General features: G+C 42.1%; 1 protein-coding gene across 2 annotated transcripts in view; it reads left to right on the top strand.

Annotated features, from left to right (window-relative positions):
* The first annotated feature begins 3,838 nt into the window (after positions 1-3,838).
* The window catches only part of LIFR (LIF receptor subunit alpha), a 56,118-nt gene continuing 35,648 nt past the window's right edge, over positions 3,839-24,308 (top strand). The window contains exon 1 of one of the 2 annotated variants that reach the window (XM_074855032.1): positions 3,839-3,958. The gene's annotated coding sequence lies outside the window, so the exon portion shown is untranslated. Of the gene's footprint in view, positions 3,959-4,346; positions 4,451-24,308 lie in introns of those variants that run through there. The other variant, XM_074855033.1, reaches the window with a different exon arrangement.

Below are 24,308 nucleotides of genomic sequence, written 5' to 3'. Positions count from 1 at the left end.
ATTTCCAGTGAAAGGAATGCAAGTGCCTTCATTTTAATTGTTTTTGGCAAGCAGTGTTTTTCTTTCCATTTCTTTTTAAATTCATGGCACTATCTAAGTTAGTGCAGGTCAGTAGATCAAAGTCCTTCATTGCTTCTCCCGGCAAACACAAAAACCACAATAGACCGTATGGTTTTCCTGCAGACAGGGGACATCAGGGAATTTTTTGAAGCCTTTTAGCAATATATTGCCAACATGTCACTGGGTTTACAGGCATAGGTCCCTAATGAGGAAAAAAATTCTCTGTATTTGAAAAATATTAATTACAAAGAGTTTATTTCTCTGGGATCCATGTACTCGTTTCCAAGAATAGTTCTGTGCCAGCTTGACAACACAGGGATGCTTCCACTGAGACCTCATAGGAAAGAGCTGTTGCTTTGTGAGTGCACCAAAACGCATGCACTATCCACAGTACTCCAGGTTATTCTTGGCATTTACAGAGGCTACCCCTGCTCTTATCACAGCCAGTGTGAGTTTTGTTATTGGCTTTCCTGAATAAATTCAGTCAGACCCAAATTTGCTTTGTTGGTTGTATTATATAACCATTTTTTAAAGAAAACAGGAATAGATAGTCCACAAAAAGAATAACTGGCAGACCTTTGCTGGTAGTATTGTACAATCTCTGGTGTTTGTCAATGCTGGTAGAAGTACTACCTTTCACATTTCTGGTTAAACTTATGGTTTGCAAAATGTGCGCACAACTTCTCAGCAAAGGAAGTTCTTGAATATTCTTTATTGGCTGGAGGAAAGTGGGTGCCAAATACAACTGTGAAATGGGAAACAATGCACAAAGGAAAAGTTCCAGAACATCAACACATCCGTTCCTTTTCTCTGCCATAAATAACCAACACACCCTTAAATACAAGACTAAATGGCTCCAGGAAACTCTCATTAATGAAAATGTCCTAGCTGGCCTTCTCACTTTCATTTGGAATTTACATGCCCCAAGAATTTTTTTCTGACCTAGACAGCAGATATCTTGTTCTCTAAGTAATACTAAGCACTGAGATAAACTAAGATAAACTAAAACTAGCCTACTATCTGGTGAGACTTAAACCTTTCTCTTTCACTGTCCAAAATGTTAACGTTGAAAGGCTCAGCCCTGCTGCTGTTAAAATCAATGACAAAATCCTACACTGAGTGTATAAAGACACTGTGCATTCCGGCATCTGTCCTTCAGTTTTCTGGAAACCAGAGATAAGGCAGGAAACAAAATAAATGGCCTGCACATACGTACTACATACAGGTAAGTTTCATTATAAAATATAGCAGTTATGATATTTTACAAGGAAGATCTTATGATGAGACAGAATGCATAGATAGCGTATTTTCTGCAGATAAGTAGTAGTAGGGTAATTATACCAGTCGTTTGTCTAGGGGATATTTCTATTAAAATTATCATATTTCACTGTATAAAAAAAGAGATAACTGATACCAGACATCTCTAGCTTTATCGCCTTGAAACTTACACTATACAGACTTGTCTTAAATAGCATCGGATCTAGAAAGTTTCTTAACTTCCAAATGAGTCATTAAAAATTGAGCATTAATAAAATATCAGAACCTTAAAATAACTTCAGGAACTACCTGTACCTCTGATTTCTCCTGGCAGCTTCTGATTTCACAATCACATTTTTCCGCTTAAAAAAAAAAGCCAACCCACACATCTTTCCCCAGTTCCTGTATGGAGTGTCTGTGAATTACAGGGAAGCTGCCTTGCTAATTAAAAAGAGAAAATAGTAAAAATTACTATTGCTTGATTTCGTCACACAGAAAATGAGCCAGACCTTCTGCAGTAACTCATGGTACACATGGTACACGGCTTCCTGACAAGTGAGATGCCTGTGAGCCTTTACTAAACGTGAAATAACATGAGCTGCAGAAAAGAAAGTTGGTATGATTTCATTTAACATTTTTAATGCCTTTGAAAGAAAGTTCTTGTGTCACTTTTGTTGATGGAAACCTGCATTTGTGGGTCTGTCATCCAGGGCAAGGTGAATCCTTCTGAGCCTTGGATGCAGACTCTAAGGAGGGCACCAGGCTGCAATTAATGAGGTCTGGAAACAGAGACAGGTAGAGGCAGTCCTCCCTTGGATGGGTCACGTGCAGTGAAATGGCCACCTTCTCCCCAGGTCTTCTGGTGCTATGGATATTCCCAGTTTCATCGTGATTAGGCTGCTGTTGCATGGAAAGAGGACAGGAGGGCTTCTGGGCTAGAATGGGAACAGGGAACTAAATGCAAAGATGGTCTTAGGCAGCTGACAAACCTCTTGGTGCCTGGAGTGATGTCTAGACCACAGAATTAGCCATCCAGCAGACCCTCCCAGTGGGGAGAGATTTGGGACTGTGAAGAGCTGCCTGATGTGCTGGAAAGGTAACTGCTTAAACCTACTAGATAGAAGATCCCTAAGAGAACTCTCTTAAAGTCTGTCCATCCTTGGAGCTATGAATGTTTCAATGTGCATCAGGAAAAGACATCATCTTCTGCTTGGGACTCACAGCCCAGGGCTTCTCTCAAAATGCTTTTTAAAAAAACGCCTTTCTTTCCCAAGAATGGTATGTGTATAAAGAGACTCAATCCTTCCTCTTGAGAAGGTGACACAGGTCAACGGATACACAACTGTCTCAGGATACAAGGCCTGAAGTCAAGCATGCTCTTGAGTCAAAAGAGATCTGAACTCATGTTCAGATGCATGACCTAACCACAAGGTTCATGCATCTCTTGCTGGCCTACTGAAGCTGCAATTCTCTTTGCACAAGCAAAAACACTGAAAAGCGGAGGAAATGGTGGAAGATTTCTTCTCTATGAAATAGCCTGTATTCACTTAGTCTGAGCAAGGAATGTGCAGGATGGCAGGAGACTCTGGCTTTAGGGACTAAAGCATCATCTACTTAGCCAAGATGAGACACAAGCCTAGCCCAGGACCTCCACACAAATATTTGCAGTTCTCTACCATCTAGGTTCTGAGAAAAACAATCTACAGCAACTTGGAAAACCTCTGTAGGAAAATGTAGACAGAAAAATGCAAGGAAAACCAAACGGTTACTTTTTCTCCCTGTTCTGCTGTGGTTTACTGGGGAACAAGAGAGGAGCCACAGGCTTGCCAACTCTTCTGATTTTATGGGTCTCGTGGTATATATTTTTTTAATTGCCTGACTCTTGAGACTGTGGGATTGTGAGGATTTCAAGTGTAATTTAAAAGGGAGGCTGGCATGTAGCAGTTGTGGCTTCAAAGAAATGTTGGAGGTCAAGTCCCAGACCTCAAAAACTAGAGACAAATACAAAGATAAAATGCATCAAGAACCTCCAGGTTTTGGAGGGCCAGGCCCACCGCTTTGAACCCTGGAGGGCTGGCATCGTTGAAGATAATTCAAGATACATTTCTAAGAAGGATATTTGACCGTGCCATGCAGAGAACCTGAAACCACCAGATCAGTCCCGCGACTTCACCCACCCCCGCAGCACGCCCTTCACAGCCCGCTGGGGACCCAACGAAACCACCGGCCACTCCAGTCACAACTTAGTCGCGACTGTACCGCGGCAACGCAACTAAAGGCCAATGTCAGCCTGAAATCCTGTATGGCTTCGGCCCGATGCGACCCCGACTACATCGACGCGCCTCCGCCGAGCGCGGCCCCGCTGCCCGGGCCTGACGGCGGCGGTGCCCCGGGGGCAGGGCCGGGGGCGGCGGCGGCGCCGGGCGGTGCGCGGCGCAGGCTCCTCCCGCCGGCAGCCCGCCAGCCCCTCTCCTCCATCCCTCCTTCCCTCCCTCCCGCCCCGGCTCCATCCCTCCTTCCTGTCGGCGCTGCGCACTGCTGCCCGCCGGAGCTGGGCCGCCCGGGATCGCGCCGCGGGCGGGACCGCGCACCCCCCCGCCGCGGCATGAGGCTGCCGCAGGGCACGGCGAGGCGGCGGCGGGTGAGTGCCGGGCCGCCGGCCGGGCGGCTGCCGCTGCCGGTGGCGGCCCCGCGGTGGGGGCTCCGCTCGCACCTGGGAGGGGGCGGCCCGAGGGGCGCGATGATCGATGCCCCCTCCACCCCGCCATCCCTCCCTCTGCCCGCCCCGGGGAGGTGCCGGCGAGGAGGGGCGAGGCGGGCGGTTGCCAGCCGTGCCGGGAGCTGGCCAGGGCCGCGGGGAGTTTCCGACCCCCCCCCGCGCCCGCCTCCCCGCTTTCCTCTGGCGCGGTCGCGGCGGCTCGGGGATCGGCGGGGGGCGGCGGCTCCGGGGGCGCGGCGGGGGCCGGGGCCGGTGTGGGCGCAGAGCGCGGCAGCCTCCCCCGAGGGTACGGAGGGGAGACCGGCGGCTCCTCGCTGCCGCTGCCCGGAGCCTGCGGCTTAAATAGAGGCAGTGTTTTGTCAACAGCTCATTCTACTGGCCGGCAGGTTGGTCGGTGCAAGGACTGAACAGCGGGTAAATAATATTTATGCCTCTTCCTGTGCTTTTAAATTTTTTTAAAATAGGTAGCACCCTTCCAAAAAAGGGGACCTTGGGAGGGGAGTCCGGAGCCCCTTCTTGCAGACGGGGAGCATGCGGGCGTGCTGCGTGCCTCGCCGAGCTGGCTGGCTGTACAGGGACACCGGTGCAGTGGCAGCGTGCAGTGTCTATTTTAAGTGATTGAATTTCTACTGTGTTTAGAGATTGTGTTTAAAAAAGATCGCTCTAAGCCTCTGAGGTAGTTCTGAAAAGAACGTCATTTCCTTGTTAAAATTCAGTGTGTGGAAGTAAATTTGAACTGAGCATTTTGTGCTGGCATGTTGTGTGTTGCTTCGGTAGGAATTGGTGATATACATGGTTGGTTTCTTTTTTTAATTGTAATAGGTGGTGGATGCCTGGAAACTTTGCTATAAATGGCAGTAAAGCTCTGGATAGATATTATAATCATCTAGTGCCAGGGAGACCTAGGCTGTGCGCTATTGTGTAGGAATTGTCACTCTGATTCTTCTCCACAGACTTTCACACTTAAAAACTCCATTGCAAAAGTAGTCAGATGTTTATATTCCATAATCAATGTCCATGTCCTGTCAAATTCGCTTCAGGGAAGCATGGGCATTGAGTAGCTTTCTGCTGTATTTGAAACCCAACTTGTTACCTAAGTAAGGCAATGTGACTTGCCTTTGACATCTCACCTGGAAGTCCGTTCTGGCTTTTTTCCTTACTGTCAAAGAATTCTTTAAATTCTTCTTAAACCCTTAGTTCAACTCCACAGCATGAACCCAGACTGTTAATCAGATTTAACAGGTTTAGTGGCTGTGGGGAAGATTAAAGTCCATGTCATGCCATGTTCCCTCTCAAATCCGCATGTGGCGATGCCAGCTGAGATAATATGTTGTTTAATGTAGATCCATCAGTGCACATGTGCTTTATATGTAAAGCTTTGCACATTCTGTAGGGAAGAATGCATGAATGCCTTGATCTGCTAAAAGTCTGTGCTTGTCCTTAGCTTCTCAGCCATTGTATGCTGTGTGGTTTTGGTGATAAAGATACGCTTTGATTTCAGTACGTTTTTGGTGATAAAGGTAAGCATGCGCATAGAAGTCTCCTGGATTTGGCCCCAGTCTGAATCAAGATCAAAACAAAAATTATGTTTTGATAAGGTGAAGGATTAGTATGTGGAAGAGACAGAAGCAAATGCAGGGAGTGGATCCACAGAATGAGTAGTGCCGTATCTGCAGTTGATTAGTATTGCTTAGCATGGGTTGCCTGTCATTAGCTGGGTAGGGGTCTGCAGGTTACTGCTGAGAGTACTAAGACAGTATAGCGTCAGTGGGCTGCAGGGCTATGTATCTAAACTGGAAAATGTTGCAGAAGTCCACAAATGGAAAGCTTAAAAATCACTAACTTGGAGCTGGAGCATTGCTTTTAGGCAGTCAGTAGATCACCTGATTTTGTTTGATTTTGCTTTCTGTTTACTTAGTCTTCGATTCCTTTCATCTTATCACTGTTTCACCTATTCAAACTTTTACCAGCGTTATTAAGTGATAACAGTTTCCATTCCAAACATATCGCTTTAGTCACTTAGAGAAGCCAGTGGCAAGTACTATCTATGAGTTAGATTGTGCAAAATCCCTTTACAGGTGTGCTGAGGGAAGGTAGAGACTTAACCTTTAGGGGAGGGCATCCCTTAGAGACTTGCCAAAGGCAAGTCAGGAATATGTGGGAACGGCCATATAAGTGGGGATGATCTCCACTTGTGGAGATACTCTCTTTCACAGGTGGCAAAGCTGCTGCTGCTACTTTAGCAGGGAATTCATGGGGCTTTAATTTTCAAGTGCTTGATGAGTTACCATCTTATGGCTCTAAGGTCACATCTGTTTCCACATCATGCTGCTCAGGGAATTAGTAAATGTTCAAAAAAAAAAAAATCTGAATTTATCAATGTCCGTAGGTAATGCTAGAACAGAGTCTGTAAATCCATTAGAAACATCTCTCTTAGAGAATGAATATTAGATTGTTTAATCCAGTGTGTGACTGACAGCAAGTCTTGTGCCTTATGAGAAGATGTATTTAAACTCGGTATGTTAGTAAGAATTCCACCTGAAAGATGAAACGGTACTTCAAGAAGAATGTGTCTGGAAGTCTTAAACAATCCAGATGTTTATAAATACTGACTCTTGTCTTGCAGAGTGCAGTGCATCACAAGGCTGATGCAGACAGGTTATGTTTTTCTGTAGATGACCCAGTAGATGATGTGACCAGGTAAATGAGGTTCTTTTCCACTTACACTGTGTGCTAGTGCTCAGAGGAATGCAGAGTATGCTATATTCAGCAGTTCCTGTTGTATTGATACATTTGTTGGAGGATGAAAGCAAAAATGATTGTTACAGTTTTAAATGATAGTTTATATTATCTTGTAATGACCTTATTTGAGCTGTTGAAGGCAGCTTTTGGATAATGGAAGGAAAAACAAAAAAGAAATTAGGAGACTTCTTGGAGTTAGTTTTGTTCTATTCTCAATAATAAGTATTGATCTAGGACACAGTTAAAAAGAAACACAGATCTTAAATTCAGACTAATGTTGAAATGCAGAGATGGTTCAAGTGATGGGATGTTAATTAGCAGTAGAAGAAGAGGTCTAATGAGGGAGGTTTAAAGATACTCATATAGGTGGAAGGATTGAGAACTCAAACGAGATACTGGTGGCTCTTTGAGAGGGGATGCTGTTGCTCTGAGTTAGACATTGATTCGCATGCAGGGAGACACAGAGAACAGGTATGAAAGTCAATTTTACTCCTGTTACCATAACTAGCTAGAATTAGTTGAAATGATTCATGTTTTGGTGCATCTTTTCCTCTGAGATTTAGTTACAACTTCTTTTTGACTGATAACCATCAAATTTCTGTCTAAAAATAAAATAAATAAACTAGTTCTAGATAAGGCTTTAGAAGTGATTGTGCTCTATGCCCCAAGGCTGCTCAACGTATTTCGTTCCATAAACAGTTTAATGTAAAAATTATAAATAATCCTTGGGAGCAGGATCTGGAGCCCGTGGTCCCTCACTTGAGAGGGTGAATGCCCTCTTGCAAGGACATGGAGTCCTGCTCAGAGTCAGTGGTTACTTAAGCTGTGGAGAGAAATGTCATCTACAGAAAGGCTGGAGAGGTCTCCATCCTGACTCGTCTGTTACTTCTCTGTTACAGTCTCTGGGGTGGTTGGAGGTGTTTCCCACACACCAGCGAGTGCTGCAGTGGCTGGGCTGCCTTAGAAAAAGGAGCATCACTGCTGCTTTCTTTTCCTGATTATATCTTTAAACAAAAACAAAGGCTTCTGCTTTTTCTGGGGAACCTGATTTTGTGGTTCTGCACACATTTTGTCAGCAGACATAGGCAGGGAATAATTGCTTTGTGAATCTTGAGTGTCTAAGCATCAGGCAGGTGTTGTGGCCCTGTCAGATATGAGACTGTGCAGCCATGCATGCTGATGCCTACAAAATTTATCATCACCTCTCTCTTCTTTCTTCTCTCTGTGCCCCCCCCCCCCCCCCCCCCCCCCCAATACTTAGCTGTAAGTAAACGGGATTTTGGAACCTGTTTCTTTTAGGCTTAAGCAACAAAAGTTCAGTTTTTATAGGTGCTTAAATGTCTCCAGGGGTCATCTTACAGAACCTTAAGGATCCCTTCCAGAGTCATTAGCATGGCATTGATAGGGGCCATATAAATTCCTAGATGGCCAGAGCTGTTTTCTTACCTGCCTTTGGGAGGTGGGGGGGCAGCTAGGATACCAATCACCAGCAAGCGCAGAGGTTCCCATGTTCTTTGCCTGCTTTACTGACTTAGAAACCAGCAGATGGTAATTAGACAATGATATCTGAAGGTTCTGCTCTGACACTGAGAATAATACTCAGGGGCTGTTTTTCATATGCACCATCAGTATTTTGCTGATCGTTGCTGTTCTCCCTCACCTGGAAAATTTGCAGTCTGTAAATTTGCAGACTGTGGGAGCCCTCCTGTGCGTCTATAAGGTCCTTGCACTTCCTGCAAGAACCAGCAACTCTCAACAGGGGCTTTTGCCACTTTGCTGCTGTGCTGTCTGCCTTTCCCTGCTGCCGTCTCATGGAGTCACTTCTAGTAGCAGGTTTCAACTGCAAGCAGAAAGTGCTTAGACTAAAAATAACTCCTAACCCGTCGGTATGAATGTTGGTCAGGGTGTAAGGTTTTGAAGGGCATGTCTCCCCTCCTTTCCATGCAAGGTCTGGAGATGGCATTGGAGTGAGTTCAAAGACTGTTGCTACAACAGAAGCAGCTTTCCCTTATCCCACAGTCAGAGAACTGCTGAGTTGTCAGCTGTTGAGTCCAAATTACGCCTTTTACCTCAGGAGCACAAGTTACAAAAGCACATATCATGGAAACAAGGACAGCACTGTAGCAATTCCCTGCTCCTTCTGCCTCACTGCCTACCCTGCCAAAAATCAGACCCAGAGCACAACTCACAGCAGAGGATGGGCAGCCTGTGTTGCCAGCTTGGTGTTAGGGAGCACATGGGAGCAGGATGGTTTCCAGCTCTCTTGGGCCATGTGTTGTCAGGGAGCAGAGTCCCCTTCTCACCTGTAAACCCAGCAATTTAGGGGCAGCTTCCTGCAAAACCAAAAAGCACCGCCTTTCAGCCAGCCAGCCTTGGGCTCCTGAAATTTTCTGAAGTAGATAAAGTAGCACTTTCTTTGGATTGCTTTTTATGCTGCAGCATTTTCCTCACCAGCCAAATAGTTTCACTGATACAGTAACATTGGTTAGAGAATTACTGTGGGTTTTGGATTTTTCTGAGGGGGATGCTTCTATATTGATGAGCAACATTAAACCAGTGTTCTCTGCCAGTATAGCTTACTACATTTTGATCATCAGTCAAAAGCACTTTCTTTTGGAATATACATATATTCTTGAAATAGAGGTATATATCAAGGTAGCTTGGTAGTTTGTAGAGCATAATCATGAAATTTAAATAAAACAATGTATTTGTACAATTTCTTTAGGTGATAAACACTCTCTGAAAAGTATGCTGGAATGCTTCTTATGCTTGCATAATTTTGTCATTATTGCACAAGTTGCTTAAAGATATAGAAAAGTAGAAGTAACAGGGGTTATTGAAGGTGGTTTGCACTGTCAGTCTGGCTCAGAAATGGTCCATGTTTTACTTCTGGGCCTTGGCCATCCATCTAAACTAGTTTTGCTCCCTGAATAAATCAATTAGTTCCCTACAAGAGGAAATGCAAGCTCAGTTGACTAGATAGCATGGTTAAACGTTTATTCTGAATGGTGTGGATATGGCCTGTGGCAAGCTTGGCTAGCGGTGAGCAGAGCAAGCCAGCTCTATCCCAGCTGGCTTTATGCCCTCAAATGCCCCCAGCGTTGTGCCCTTGGGCATGCCACTCATTTCAGCCTAAAGCTTTAAAAACTACTTTCTCTTCATTTCAAGCACTTTGAACATAGAAGCACAGAAGAAGCTGATTTAGACCCAGGTGGTGACCTGGGCCACTTGCTGCAAAGTGGTCTAGTCTGCACTTGGCATGTTGGTCCCAAATAGTGTGAAAGCGAGCCTGTCTGCAGCATTTAGGCTGGGAGTGAAGATACCTCCACATTGCAGTGGTGGTGGGTGATTTGAGCATCTCTGATACTTGTGCTTTCTGTAACTCTACAAGCTGCATTTCAAATTGGCTTGCATGTTCAGGAGTTGCACAGCACATTCTACATATCTTGGAGAGCCCAGAGGAGAGGGAGATTTGGATGAGTGGGAGACAAGGTATGGCTCTGCTCAGCCTGGGGCTGGCTTGGGCAGGCAGTTGCCTTCTGGGGCTCTCTGATGGTATCTCCCTTAGCCTGGCAGCCCTTCTCCCTTCCAAACAGGACTTAACATGGTCACCCAGAAGCTCTTGTGCCAAGACAACAGTGCTACTCATCATGTGATATAACCCTTTTGTATGGCTGACCACGGACTTGCCTTTCTTGAACTGGGTGATCTAATGGCCTCTCTTAACTATAAAATCAGTGAGGACAGAGCTTCAAAATATCTTTCTCAAATAATTGGTCTTAATATTACTGCAGGGCAAAAATGCTGCTTAAATCAAATGAACTTCAGAAGAAAATTATAGTGGTCAGTATTATAGGTGGGGCTTCTGCAGGCTCTGAAGCCCAAAGGTGAATGTAAGTTAAAAGTATTCCCACTGCAACTAATTTTTGCAATATTTCATGTTTTGGATCAAGTTCAGCACTTGTGGCAAAAGAGATGTTTGACCTCTGAGGTTTTACATCTACTCTGGAGCTAAAACCGAGGAGATAAGCTTTTAATGTTTAATCCTAGGCAGAGAGAGAATGGAGAAGAGAGAAAAAACAAAACAAAAATGTGATTTATTTATATTGTAGACTTCAGTGTTGTCTTGAGTTATGTGCAGCAAGCACTGAAGTACTGTGTGTGTGTGAGGTGGACATAAATGTCAAACTCTTTTACTTCTGCTAGGATTTCTGCTGGTTCTAAGGATAATAATATCTGTTCCCTAGAGTCTACCTGTTCCTCTTCCTTTTCCCCTCCTTACCCCTGCTCCATACTCTTCCAAAGGTCACAGCTATGAGAAGTCTTCAGCATACAAGTCTCCGGGCACGTAACTCATAATTCATCTGATAGAACAGCGTTGTCATGATTCCCAATATAGATCAGCCTTCTCCTCCAAATTACATGCAGTTGTCCTGTTTCTTTTTTGAAATGCTAGGAAATTTCTGAAATAAGGTATTTTTGACCAAATGTTGCCTCATGATTCAAATGACGAGATCAGTCTGGATGTAAATGCAGCAAGCTATCATGTGACCTGTATTTGAAATCTTATCTCAAAATCTGTAGTTTGTCCCCTGTCTATTGTCTCCCTTCACCATTAGAACTCCTATTAATGTGAGATCTGTGCAAGATTCATGCTCATCTAGTCTGATGTTGGTGTAAAGTGAACTGAAGACTTTAATCTGGGAAGATTTGAATTGAGCCTACATTTAGAATTTTATTTAGGAATGCATCCAATCTTATTTTTTGTTTCAGTCACTTCACCCCATGCTTGAAGAGCTTTGCCAATACTGAATTAGCTTTACTTTTCACCGTGTGCACTTTTCAGTGGAGGTCTACAACATAGTATGGACTCTTGTATCTCATATATTGTGGGTTATGTTTAAATCCTTTCTCTGTGTAGGTAATTGAGAACTGTGATCAGGTAACCTCATTGAACTAAATAGTTGTATTGTTTTAGGCTTTGCAACAACAGACATTCTCTCAGACCCAAACTGCTCTAAGTAATCATTTGATCCTGTGTATAAATCGACTTTCTACTGGATTAAACCATTTCCACTGCTAACGAATGGCTAGTTTTTCTCTTGCACTGTTGGATCTAGTGCTTTGTAAGGTAGGCTCATCTGTACAGAATAAGCTGTGAGGACTTTTATCTTCAGCAACTTTTATGTATTTATTTGCTTGGGCTGTAATAACTGATACTTTGAAAATTGAATGTTTTCCGGTTGCTTCCCCATATTTCAGCTAATGAGTGGTGCAGTTAGTGTTAATATGTGAAGAAGGTATCCTTGAAAATATTAGATTCTTGTCTGTTACCCTTTTGCCCTGCTGTAGACAAGCTTGCTAATCAGTAGGTAACTCTGGGTTGGAGTTTGAGCAGTGATTACTGCAGACAGAAATGGGAGCAAGCACTCAGCATTACAATAGCTGCCAGTAGAATTAGGTCACTAACAGGCTTTCAGCAAAATAGTGTTAATTTTCCTCTCTACACACTTAAGCACAGAAGGTATAGTTATAATTCCACATCTTTTCTGAGTGATCCTCTAGCATAGCATTCTTCCCAATGGATTATATATGAATATTTTAACTTTATGTACTAATGCGACTGCCCAGTTCAGCGTTCAGCTCTCCCATAATGAAGGCTTAAGGACCAAGCCTGTCACAGGCTCCTGCAGCTGGGCTCCTGCCAACAATGCAAATGTAAGTTTATGCATACCTTTATTCATAAGCTAGAATTAGTCATATACTTATGTGTTTGCAAATTTAGGAGCAATATGTGTATATATGTGGTTACTGAGGCTTATTATCTTGCATAAATCAGCAGTTAGTTAGTCACAAGCAGCACTCCACTGCTTTGAGGCTTTGAAATATCTACTTGTGAGAGGGCACAGGTGATCTCTGATAGCATTGAGCTACTTGTTTCATGGGACTTGAGAATTAAGATGAATAAAATGCTGCAATCTAAACCCAGATATTTGATGAATGGTTCACTTTAGTAAGAATTTAACAAGTATTGGTAATAATTGCCTCCAATTGGTCTCCTCTTTTGAAATAACGTGCATTATTTTTTACCATCTTTAATGATAGTTGATTGTGCTTTTTTAAAATTTTCTTATTCGAAAAAAAATATGTCACTTGCATTGCTAATATGTATATGCACCTCTGATCTTTTTAATCTCTTCTACTGTAGCTCCCAAAGACTTTCTGTGTATATTAAAGTCAAATATTTATGTCCCTGAGGCATATGCATTGTCATCAAAACACGTTTAGCAAATACGATCCGTGTACAGATCCAGTGTGTAGCTCTTTAATATGGAAAATTGCAGAAATGGGAAAAGCAGAGTACTCTCCAAAGATGTTTGAGGTGGTGTTATTTTTAAACGCAATGTGGGTTCTAATGACTTGCTTCCTGGTGAGACTGGCACAACCTCTAGTAGAAGAGCATTTTGCAAAAGGAAGAAAAAGTGAGACCTTGGTGTTTCATACCATGAAATTTACATTAGAGGTTTTGCTGGTCTCTGGATTTAGACAGGTAAGCTTACAAGAACATGCTTGACCTTGTGAGTCATGCACTATGTATCTGGATGATGCATATCTTTATGCATCTGATTAGATGCATAAAGTGCAGAAATTTTCCCAAGGAATAAAATACTGCAATAGAAACTAAAATTAAACTGAAGCAGAACATGTAATTTATATAAATACACCAAAAGGTTAGGTGTCCAATTAACTCTTTTTTCTCTGCAGTTAGGTTTCCCCTCATCCTCGCCTTCTCCCCCCATGCCTGGGCACTTCAATCTGCAGCCAGGAGACAGACCATTGAGAATTGTCGCACGTCTCTCGTTCCCACAGTCAGACTTGCTCAGCACTTTGGAAACAATAGCTGCTTCATTGCTGAGTTGTGAAACTAAAAAGTTAAATGTATCAGCAACAGTGCATGAAAAATGTGAATAACAGTCTTCCACAGGAAGAGATTTTTCCATGCCAGTGTATAGGTATACAGGATTTACTGGTGACAGAAGCTAATAAGTAAGAAATCCTTCTTTTGTACATCATCTGCCAGCTCAATACTGAGAGAAGTAAACCATGAGTTTTACTAATAATATCAGGAAGGAAGAACCCTGTTAAATGGAGATAGCAAAGTTGGAATGACTTGTGTGTGTAAAATCCAAGGTTGTTTTTCCCTCTCCACCGACCTTTGTAGCCACCTTTGGGAAGAGAAACCAAAAAAAATAAAAGTGGTCTTCAGGAGAAGCATCTTGCTTTCAAGGGAGAGTTGAGGGAGAGGAGGCAGATGCAAGTTACAGATGATATATTGACGGTCATGTGAAAATGATGTGGAGATGTGAGATGAAGTGCAGTTGTGCTCTTGTGGAACTGACTCACTCTATGTCCTATTAGTAACAGTCTCAATTTTCTATGAGCTGCTTTTAGTTTTAAATGAGGTGTGGCATCATTAGCCTTACAGACACTGCTGTCTCAGCACTTGCTGTGGGTTATATACAGGGTCTCAATTCACCACTTTTGCTAAGTTCTAAAAGGAGTGACAGAAAAGCATTGCTTTATTTCACAGCAATAAAAATTATACGTATGGGTCCTAGTCATATTGTGTATTATTTTAAAGTGTTCAGCTCTTCATTGCTTTGTTCCTTTTGCTGAACATTATTTTAATGGTTCAGGAACTGCTCAGGTGTTTTATCCCCCTGCAAAGAACTTTATAGCATATATACTTATATATTCTGACACCCTCCATGAAACAGCGAAAGAGCTGCTAGTTTATTTACATCAAGCAAAATCAATAAACTTTCTAAGATAAATAAATCCAACCAACAGAGAAGATGTAAACTTCTCATTTGGAGTATTCTGAAGAAACATACAAATTTTTTAGCGTCTTTTTCACTATTGTGGACTGAGAGATCTCAGTCTGTGTTTGAATCAGTTTTGAAGTAATTTAGTAGAAACTGAAAATAAAATTTGAACTCTATTATATGTTTTGGTTTAAAACAATGTTCTGCCTAAATTATTTGAGATGGAAAGCCAGGTGTTAATTTAACTGAAAACAACTACATCTTATGCCTTTGGCACTGCAGTAGGTAAGTGATTTATTTCAGTTAGGGTAATACAGTTAAGGAAGTGCTGCATGTTTGTAGAGCTGGGGAGAACATAGAGGAGTACACTAAAACTGAGCAGAGTGTATTTTGGAGCTGTCAAAGTCTATTAGAGGGGTAGAAAGGATAATGCGAATGAATTAGTTTAGATTGAGGCACTGGATTGCTAGCTGTGCTGCTATGAGAACTGATCTATAAGTGGACAATAAGTCCCTTGCAGGTACCTGGAGACCTTTGTGAGAGGGGCAGGGCAGGCAAGTAGTAGTATTAGCTTCAGACAGCTGGATTAGGTGTGCCTGCATGTCTTTTGGGTCCATGGCTTCAGTGAAGGCTGAGAACAGCAAGAGAGTTAAGAGGGTAACGATACCATGAGATGAGCATGTGGGAGAGAGAGCGAGTCTCATTTTCCAGTAGCTGTGTCCATGTACATGCATGCACAAGTACATTTATTCTTTATAGCCTGGCAATGGTCTCTCTTGGGTCTATGAAAGTTATTAGGGAAGAGACCAGCTCTGATGCATGTCAACTCTAGAACTCAATATTTGATTTCTGAGTACTTAATTCCTACACTTTGCCACCATAAAAGGAGGATATGCATGTATATGGGTATATGAAAAGCTGGAGGGGAATAAAGTACAACTAACACAGTATGTGAAAGAAATTAATGCCAGCTTCTGTGCAATTACACATGGGCAGACTTGGTCTGAGAAATATCATACTATATTGTAGACCTTCCTTCTTTGGAGAGGTTGGAAGGGGAATGGCATCTCTTGACTCCCCACCTGCGAGTGGAGCAGAGAGGAAAGCATTTGCTCACCCCAGTGGAAGAGTAGCCTACACATGATAACATGGTGCAGTATGTCTTCATGTGACACGATTGGTACTTACTAAGGGTGGAAATACAGTAGGGCATGAGAGCTTTTAAAGTCTCAAGAAAGATTAATACAATGGGAATTTATCAGAAAATATAGATCTATAGTTTTGGGAATTGCCCATTCCCTCGATTACTAAAAAATCAATTTATTTCTTGTAAGTGACTCTCGTTCTTTACATTCTCTCTAAAAGGATATTGCATAACTCTTGCTTGTTATTCTCAATATATTGTGAAAGCCGCATTGCAGCATTTGATCTATTTATATGCTGTTTGTACACATGAACACAGACTTTCTTTGGATTCAATTCATTGTACCTTAAAAATAATTCAAATACCACAGGTTTCATTGTAAACAATGAAGGATTCCAACCCTCAGGTCATTGCCTGTTGTTTAAGAAAAGCACACTTGGAATTGCTTCAGTAATTATGAGTGTTCTCTTATAAAACTAAATAGGCTTTTCCTGTGATGGAAAGAAGATTAAAGGTCATATAGTTCAAAATAAGTTTTTGGACATTGCCAGATTAAGGAAAATAAACTCTTTCATTAATAAGGTCAACTTCTTTAATGTTTATTAGTTCATAAGGATGTATGAGCTGAAGAGAACTGGCAGGGACAGAATTATGTAGATAACATGACTCTTCTGAGGAAAGCAATTTTTTCTTCAGCCCTCTTTGTAAAGTCTGAGTGACATGGTCTGGCCCTTGAACCTCACATTGAGTAAAGCGCAGTTGACAATGTGGGCAAATGATATTTTCCTCTGAAAATAGGCTGTCTTGAAAAGTACCCGCAAAAAGTGAAACATGCTTTGGAAAATTTGGTTTGTGCTTTATTTCAGTTATGTATCAGTAAAATGTAGCAAGCACTGGAGAAATGGGAAACCATCTCTGTGTATTTTCATTTGATTCTAGGTTTATGAACTGAAAAAAAATGTGGGTACATTTGTTTCTATGCTTTGTAACTGTATTAAGTGTTTGAAAAGACATAGTGGGTAGCCATAGCATTTGTGATAAGAGGTGGTTTTTATGTATGCAATTTTAGATATTATTTATTGGACTTGTGTGCCTTTGCTCAGTGTACTTATTCCATGCTGCATTGCAAAGTACAAGAATTCAAGGAAGTATGTCAACCATGAGATCACCAGATTCAAGCATATCAGGAAACGTGTGTAGTTGTATCAGATTTACTCAAATACATAAGTTGAATCCTTCATCTTACTGCACTCTTAATTTGCCAGTTGTAGTAAGTATCAAGAAAATTTTTGAATGGGTTAAAATACGAGTGTGTAAATGACTCGGTACCATTTCCTTCTCCAGCACAGCACAATAGCCTAGAAGATCAAAATTTCTCTTTTGGCCAATAATGTCCCTTAACCTTCACCCTTTTGCTTTGTTCTTTGTTCAGATGATTAGGTGTTTTCCATCTGCACCTCAGTGGGAGAAGAATCTGTGCTTGTTAATTTGAGCTGACTTCCTAAGGAAGTCGGGCTTATCTGATAATGCTTTGTCTGTCCTCTTACCCCTGCAATAACCTTTGAACACACTGCCCAGGTTCAGTTCACTCAGAACAAGGAGGTGAGGTCTCAGCATGCTATGTACTTACACACTTGATGGAACTCTGCAGCTGGATGTAGAGACACTGCTCTGAGGAAATGGCTGCGGAACGAAGCCTGGACTGCAATCCAGGCCTCTCTAGTGTGCCTTCTCTGTTCTCTCATAAGGCTTAGGGGGTAATCTATAATAACATTTGACTAATATGTAACAGCAATAGATCATGAACAGGCTTGCAGGCATCCCAAAACATATTTACTGTATTTTGGTAGTATTAGGATTCACTGTGTTTCTTAGAAGAATTAGTCTTCTCTTGTTACATCTGGCGAGCAGTGCAGTGTGCCCAGTAGTGATGGATGTGCTTGTATTTAACCATATGCTTGGTAGAAAATTGGTGTGAGCAAGGAGTTCCAAACTCAGGAGTTAGACACCCAATTTTCTTTTGACAGTGTTCTTCTGAAAATCTTGTGCTAGAAACATCAGCTGTAACGTCTGACTTGGGGACCACTCTTGCATGATGTCTGCTGGGCAATGCATGGCATGTGACTCCAGTAGGACCAACAGTTTCCTAATAAGCATATGTTTTAAATGAAAACAGGCATAATTCAGTGAGAACAAAAGGCAAAGTGTGTGAAATGTATATTTAGTTTGAAAAAAAAAATACATCTAACAAGGTCAGTTTTAATTGTGGTAAAAATAAATCATTGATTCCTACAGTGTCTCTTTGTTCTGCACTTTCAGTCTGATGCTCTGCCTGACTGCTCTGCCTCTTCAGTATCACCGCACTTCTTTTTTCTCCCCGGCCTGGCTATCCCAGCAGGGATATTCTTCTCAATTCTCTCTATAAGCCACCTGGCTTGTTCTTGTTTGGTGGGGGTTTTTTTGGTTGACATGAGTAACCTGAAGGAGTCTTCCATTATACTTTCCAAATCCTTCTCAAAATTGTATCCATTGCTATGACTAAACTATTTGACATCCGCTTCTTCTGTATATTTTCCTTTCTTTCAAAAGGCAAGTCCTAAGGGTTTCAGTTTCTGTGTGTAGTGTGTTGTGTTGTCCAACAGGTACTAAGTCCTTTCGTAAAATGACCCTTGAATTGTGGTGCTTGTTCATGGGTTTCTTAAGCAAATGACTTCAAACTTTTGTGATTCCTGTCCTGTATGCAGTCTTCATACATCACCCTCCCCAAGTCAGGAAATCCCATGGAAAGAATCATAGAAGAGTTTTCTTTCATCTCCTTGTCAGATGAGGGTGCTTCTCATGCTAATCATAGAATCATAGAATGGTTTGGGTTGGAAGAGACCTTAAAGATCATCTAGTTCCAACCCCCCTGCCATGGGCAGGGTCACCTTCTGCTAGACCAGGTTGCTCAAAGCCCCATCCAGCCTTGCCTTGAACACTTCCAGGGAGGGGGCAGCCACAGCTTCTCTGGGTAACCTGCCTCAGTGTCTCACCACCCTCACAGTAAAGAATTTCTTCCTTATAACTAATCTAAATCTACCCTCTTTCAGTTTAAAACCATTACCCTTCATCCTATCACTACAGTCTCTGATAAAGAGTCCCTCCCCAGCTTTCCTGTAGCCCCTTTAAGTACTGGAAGGCCACTATAAGGTCTCCGGGTAGCCTTCTCTTCCCCAGGCTGAACAACGCCAACTTTCTCAGCCTGTCCTCATAAGGGAGGTGCTCCAGCCCCTTGATCGTCTTCATGGCCTCCTCTGGACCTGCTTGAGCAGGTCCATGTCCATCTTATATTGGGGACCCCAGAGCTTGACACAGGACTGCAGGTGAGGTCTCATAAGAGCAGAGTAGAGCAGGAGAATCCCCTCCCTTGACCTGCTGGCCAACACTTCTCTTGATGCAGCCTTGGATACAGTTGGCTTTCTGGGCTGTGAGCGCACACTGCTGGCTCATATTCAGTTTTCCATCCACTACTACCCCCAAGTTTTTCTCTGCAGGGCTGCTCTCAATCCACTCATCACCCAGCCTGTATTTGTGCTTGGGATTGCCCTGACCCATGTGCAGGACCTTGCACTTGGCCTTCATGAGGTTTGCACGGGCCCACCTCTCCAGCCTGTCCAGGTCCCTCTGGATGGCACATCCCTTACCTCCAGCATGTTGACAGCACCACACAGCTTGGTGTCATTGGTGAACTTGCTGAGGGTCCACTCAATCCCACTGTCCACGTCACCAACAAAGATATCAAACAGTGCTGGTCCCAATACCAGCCCCTGAGGAACACCACTTGTCACTGCTCTACACTTGGACATCGAGCCGTTGACCGCAAGTCTTTGAGTGTGACCATCCAGGCAATTCCTTATCCACTGAGTGGTCTATCCATCAAATCCACGTCTCTCCAATTTAGAGACAAGGATGTTATGTGGGATAGTGTCAAATGCTTTGCACAAGTCCAGGTAGATGGTGTCAGTTGCTCTTCCCTTATCCATCAACGCTGTAACCCTGTTACACCATTTGTCAGGTGTGATTTGCCCTTAGTGAAGCCATGTTGGCTGTCACCAATCACCTCCTTATTCTCTGTGTGCCCTAGCATAGTTTCCAGGAGGATTTGCTCCATGATCTTGCTAGGCACAGAGGTGGGACTGACTGGCCTGTAGTTCCTGGGTCTTCTTTTTTTCCCCTTTTTAAAAATGGGGGTTGCATTTCCCTTTTTGCAGTCAGTGGGAACTTCGCTGGACTGCCACAACTTCTCAAATATGATGGATAGTGGCTTAGCCACTTCATCCGCCAGTTCTCTCAGGACCCGCAGAGCCATCTTACCAGGTCCGACAGACTTGTGCACCTACAGGTTCTTTAGATCTCTACCTTCAAGTACCCACCAGCTCTCCCAGTCTGCAGCTTGCCTATTTGTATTTCCATAGTGTTTAACACTCCTGAGATCAGAAGAAAGGAAGAACTGGAAATACTGGAAAGCAGGTGCAACTGTGTGTTGGCCTTAGATTCTGAATCAGCTGAAATATTTACTCAAGCTAGGATTCACCTTCACCCTTGTTGGTAAAATGCTTGCCTTTGTGCTTGTGACTGGGAGCCGTGAAAATAAGTTCTTGAAGTGTCAGTCATTTTGTCAAGCTTGTGTGTTGTGTCATGACATCTCACTTCACCTTGCGGAGCAGAAGCAGGCTGAGGTGGCTGCAAGGTAACTGCTGTGGCTTCCCAGCATCTCAGAGGTGATGCTGCTGTTTGGCAGCTAGAGGAAGGAGTGAGGAGGGAATTTTTCTCCTTGTGCTTGACAGGAGAAAAGCAACAAAACAAAGTTTGTCTCAAAGGACTGAAAATTTGGCCTTGTGCACTCCTGCACATTTACTGTATGATATCTTAACACCCTGTCTTTGTTTCCTTTTCCTCTGCTGCAGATTAGGAGAGTGCATTTGGTTCAGATAGGCAACTTGAATTATTTTACCAGCTTTCGGAAAGAGAAATAGCAGATTCTTAAATTAATTCCTCAGAACTGGGGAAAGCCAGATTCCCAAATGGGATTCAGCCTTCATTTATAAACGAGTTTTAGTGATTCATGTCCTGCGAATCTTTTATAATGTGGCATGTTGCCATGTTATAAAACAGAGAGGGAAAGCCTGCATTTAGATTACTAAAGAGAGATTTTTGTCTCAACTTTGGGAATTTTTTTAAGGAGGTGGAAGAATGTACTCTATTGAAAAACAGCCAAACCCCTCAAATAAATCTTATTAATTCTACTTCTATTTCTTTTTATTACTCAGCTAGCTTTAAAGTCAAAGACTGAAGGCTATGGGATCAGCAAAGCTGTTCTAAAGAAAGCCAGTTCATCTTCTGTTTCTGTGTTCATTGTCTTTACTGTCAGCTGCATTGGCAATTTGCTTGGTTTCCCAGAAATGTGTGCTTCTGGCATGGTCTTTCAGATAGGGGAATTTTTTTGGAAGCTTTCTGTTGGCAATAGTAGGATGTGAAATTTGATATATGAATTTTTATCTGAATATAGGCGCATTTTCTTTCACTTTGAAGGTTAAATAAGTGTCTTTGGGCAGAGACAAGTAAAATGAGTGTTCTCTTCCTGCTAAACAGAGTAATTTTTCTTCTAGCAGTGGGGTTTTGATCTAGGTGCATACTTAGCACCTGCATTTTTGCCTGGCTGTATTTGGGATGATGGCTGTTCAGTATTGCCAAAAATGCAGCCTGCCGTCAGTCTCTACAATTTTTTGATGGTGTGCTATATAATCATTTTCCATGAGAGCTTTTAATGTTCCATTTGGTGGTAAATTATTATTATGATACCTTTAACTGTGGAGAAAAAACAATTGAATTGTACCTTGAGAAAATTTATTAACAAATGGATTTCTTCTACTATGTTTAATACATATGTTTTTACTGGTTTCATGGTTTCATCTAGTATTCTTCACTTACAGTTTCCCTAAACCTTTTGTATAAGCTGACTTTTTAACCGTTTAGTTTTAGGTATCTGCTTGTGCAGCACAAACATAGCCATAAAAAGTGTGGCCACTGATCCTCAATTAATAGATATTAAAAAAAAAATAATCTGGAGAGTTGTGACTGGCAGATCAGACTGCAGGCAGAAAGCAGTCCAGAAAGATTTTTGATTTTTTTTATCTGTTTTGTTAGTTTGTTTCCAAAGTTGTTTCCAAGCATTTAACAATGAAATACATTCAGAGACCAGAAAACTCAAAAGTAGAACATAGCTTTGGAGAACTTCTGTGATTAGAGAACTGATCTGTTACAACTGACTAAGAAAATACTTTTTTTTTTCCCCTTTAAAGAGAATCGAGCATTTGGTCAGCTGTGCTTTAAAAAAAGATACGCAGAATCAGTTAAGTCAAGAAATACATAATATGAAACACAGTTAGTGGGAGAGATACCAGTTATCTTCTGTTTTTCCCTTTGAGAAGTTAAGTCTAAAGAGGGTGGTAATGTCTTAGCATGTTGCTGTAAAACAGCTGGGGCTGCCCTCGTTTTCTCAGTTTGTCACAGAACCTTTAACCTTCTTTACAGCTGACAAGGTTTTGAAGGAAAGCTGTCCACAGATACTTTCCATAGCGCACTATATTGACTTGGAGTACTTTCCCTCTCTAAACCAGTAGGTGCACTGTATGCATCAAAACATCTTCAAAAGTAATCTAAAAGTCCACAGTTGGTATTAAACTGTTTTAAATAAGGGTCACCATCCGTTGGCTTCAGTGATTAAGAATCTAAATCTAATTGTTCCTTTGTTAGCTTATTGGCATAGAAAACAATTTAACATTACTTTTTTCTGACCACAGACACAAGGGTAGTTCCTCTGCACAGCATAAAGCCCTGAGCAGAATTCAGGACATATCCATGTACTGTAGCTTCCAACAGTTGTTGTGGAATCCTGCTTTTAGTAGTTGCTCTTAAATATGGCAATTATATACTGAAGCCTGCCATGCCTTTGCTGTTGGTGTGGCATGAATTTGCATGTGAATACTTTTTGGGTACACATACGGTGTTGTTCCTTGGCATAGATTTATGGGAGGCTTTTTGCTTATTTTAAAATTTCAAAAGTGAAAGACCTTTTCAGGTAAGGCCTTTAAGATGAATTTGCTGTGCAAATACACTCATGCTAAGTCAGGAGGTTTGCAGTCCATTTGAGGATGAGATTGCAGTCTGAAGTACTAGATAAACAGCTACGTGGCAGCTTTATACAGTAGTATCCGGGGCTGGATCACACACTGAAATTGAGTCAACAAGATCTGAATGTTGGGAGAAAGCAAATATGGCATGGGCTGTGTAAACACATACTACGCATAGGTTTGCCTTAGAAAAGTTCCTTCATTGTGCTTGATAATGCTCAGGCCTTAGGGGGCAGAAATATTTCAAAGCTGAGAATACAGCAGATTTGGTCCACAGAGAAATATTTGTTCCAGAAATGATCAGAAATCTAGAAACTGAGGCTGGGAAATGGTGAAAAAAATTGGAATTTTTAAGGGAGGAGCTAGTAGAGACCTGATATCAATCATCTTCTGTGTAAGAGGTTGCTGCAAGGCAGAGGATAAACTGTTCTTTGTCTGCTGAAGATAGGATAAAGTAATGGGCTTAAAATCAAGCAAGAGATAGTTGTGTGGCACAATGCGAGCACTAATGATAGTGCCAGTGAAGTAACATGAATAGATTGTCCAAGGAAAGGAGCTTGTTAGGGGATGTGCTATTGCTAATGTTTTTTAAGATGGATAACTGTTGAAAATGGTTTAGTTGCAGTTGCTCTTTCTGGTGGAGAGAATAGGCTGACCCCCTTCGTACCATTTTTTAAAAATAAAGATTTACAACATAAAGACATTTACACTTAGTAGCAACTGCGCCTGTTTGTGCTCCCTCCAGTCCTGGTCAAGGTTTTGCCTTCCTCTGACAAGAGTGAGCTCTCTTGTCCTAAATAAATATTTCTGACTCTTACATTGTCCTATCCATCTTAAGAGTACATCTGCTTGGAGGATAACATGCTTTTCATATCTCTCCAGGGGTAGGAAAAGACCTCCATGAATTAGTTTGAACTGATGGAAGGCAGCTTTGATCCAAAGAAAGTGAACTTCCTACTTTTAAATTACTTCAATTATTTTGTAACTTTTTAATTAAAACAAGACTTAAAATGGGGATCTTTTCTACTGACTAATGGCATTTAATTATGTGACATGAGGCTTCAAATTGCCAACTTTTCAGCAAGCTGTAAAATGTGTATGAGAAGACAAGAGCCAGGGAGTCTACACTTCTTACGAAAGATTGTGGTTTATGAGACACTCATCATGCTCTGCGTGAAAGTACATAGGTTTCCTTTGGTGCCTGACTCTGAAAGAGAAATTAAAACTGTGTTTGAGTTGGGAGAATTTGGTATGACTCGCATTTCTTGTAATTCACTGCTATGATGTTACTTTTAAAACTGCTGCACTAGGGAGACTACTCAGTAAGTTATGTATTGAAAGAGTGCAGAAAATCAAATTTTCTTGAACCACATACACACACACACAAA

Source organism: Strix uralensis, chromosome Z (assembly GCF_047716275.1).
Source record: "Strix uralensis isolate ZFMK-TIS-50842 chromosome Z, bStrUra1, whole genome shotgun sequence".
NCBI classification, from domain to species: Eukaryota; Metazoa; Chordata; class Aves; order Strigiformes; family Strigidae; genus Strix; species Strix uralensis.
The sequence above is the reverse complement of the archived record's forward strand: the minus strand, read 5'-3'. Positions and strand labels throughout refer to the sequence as shown.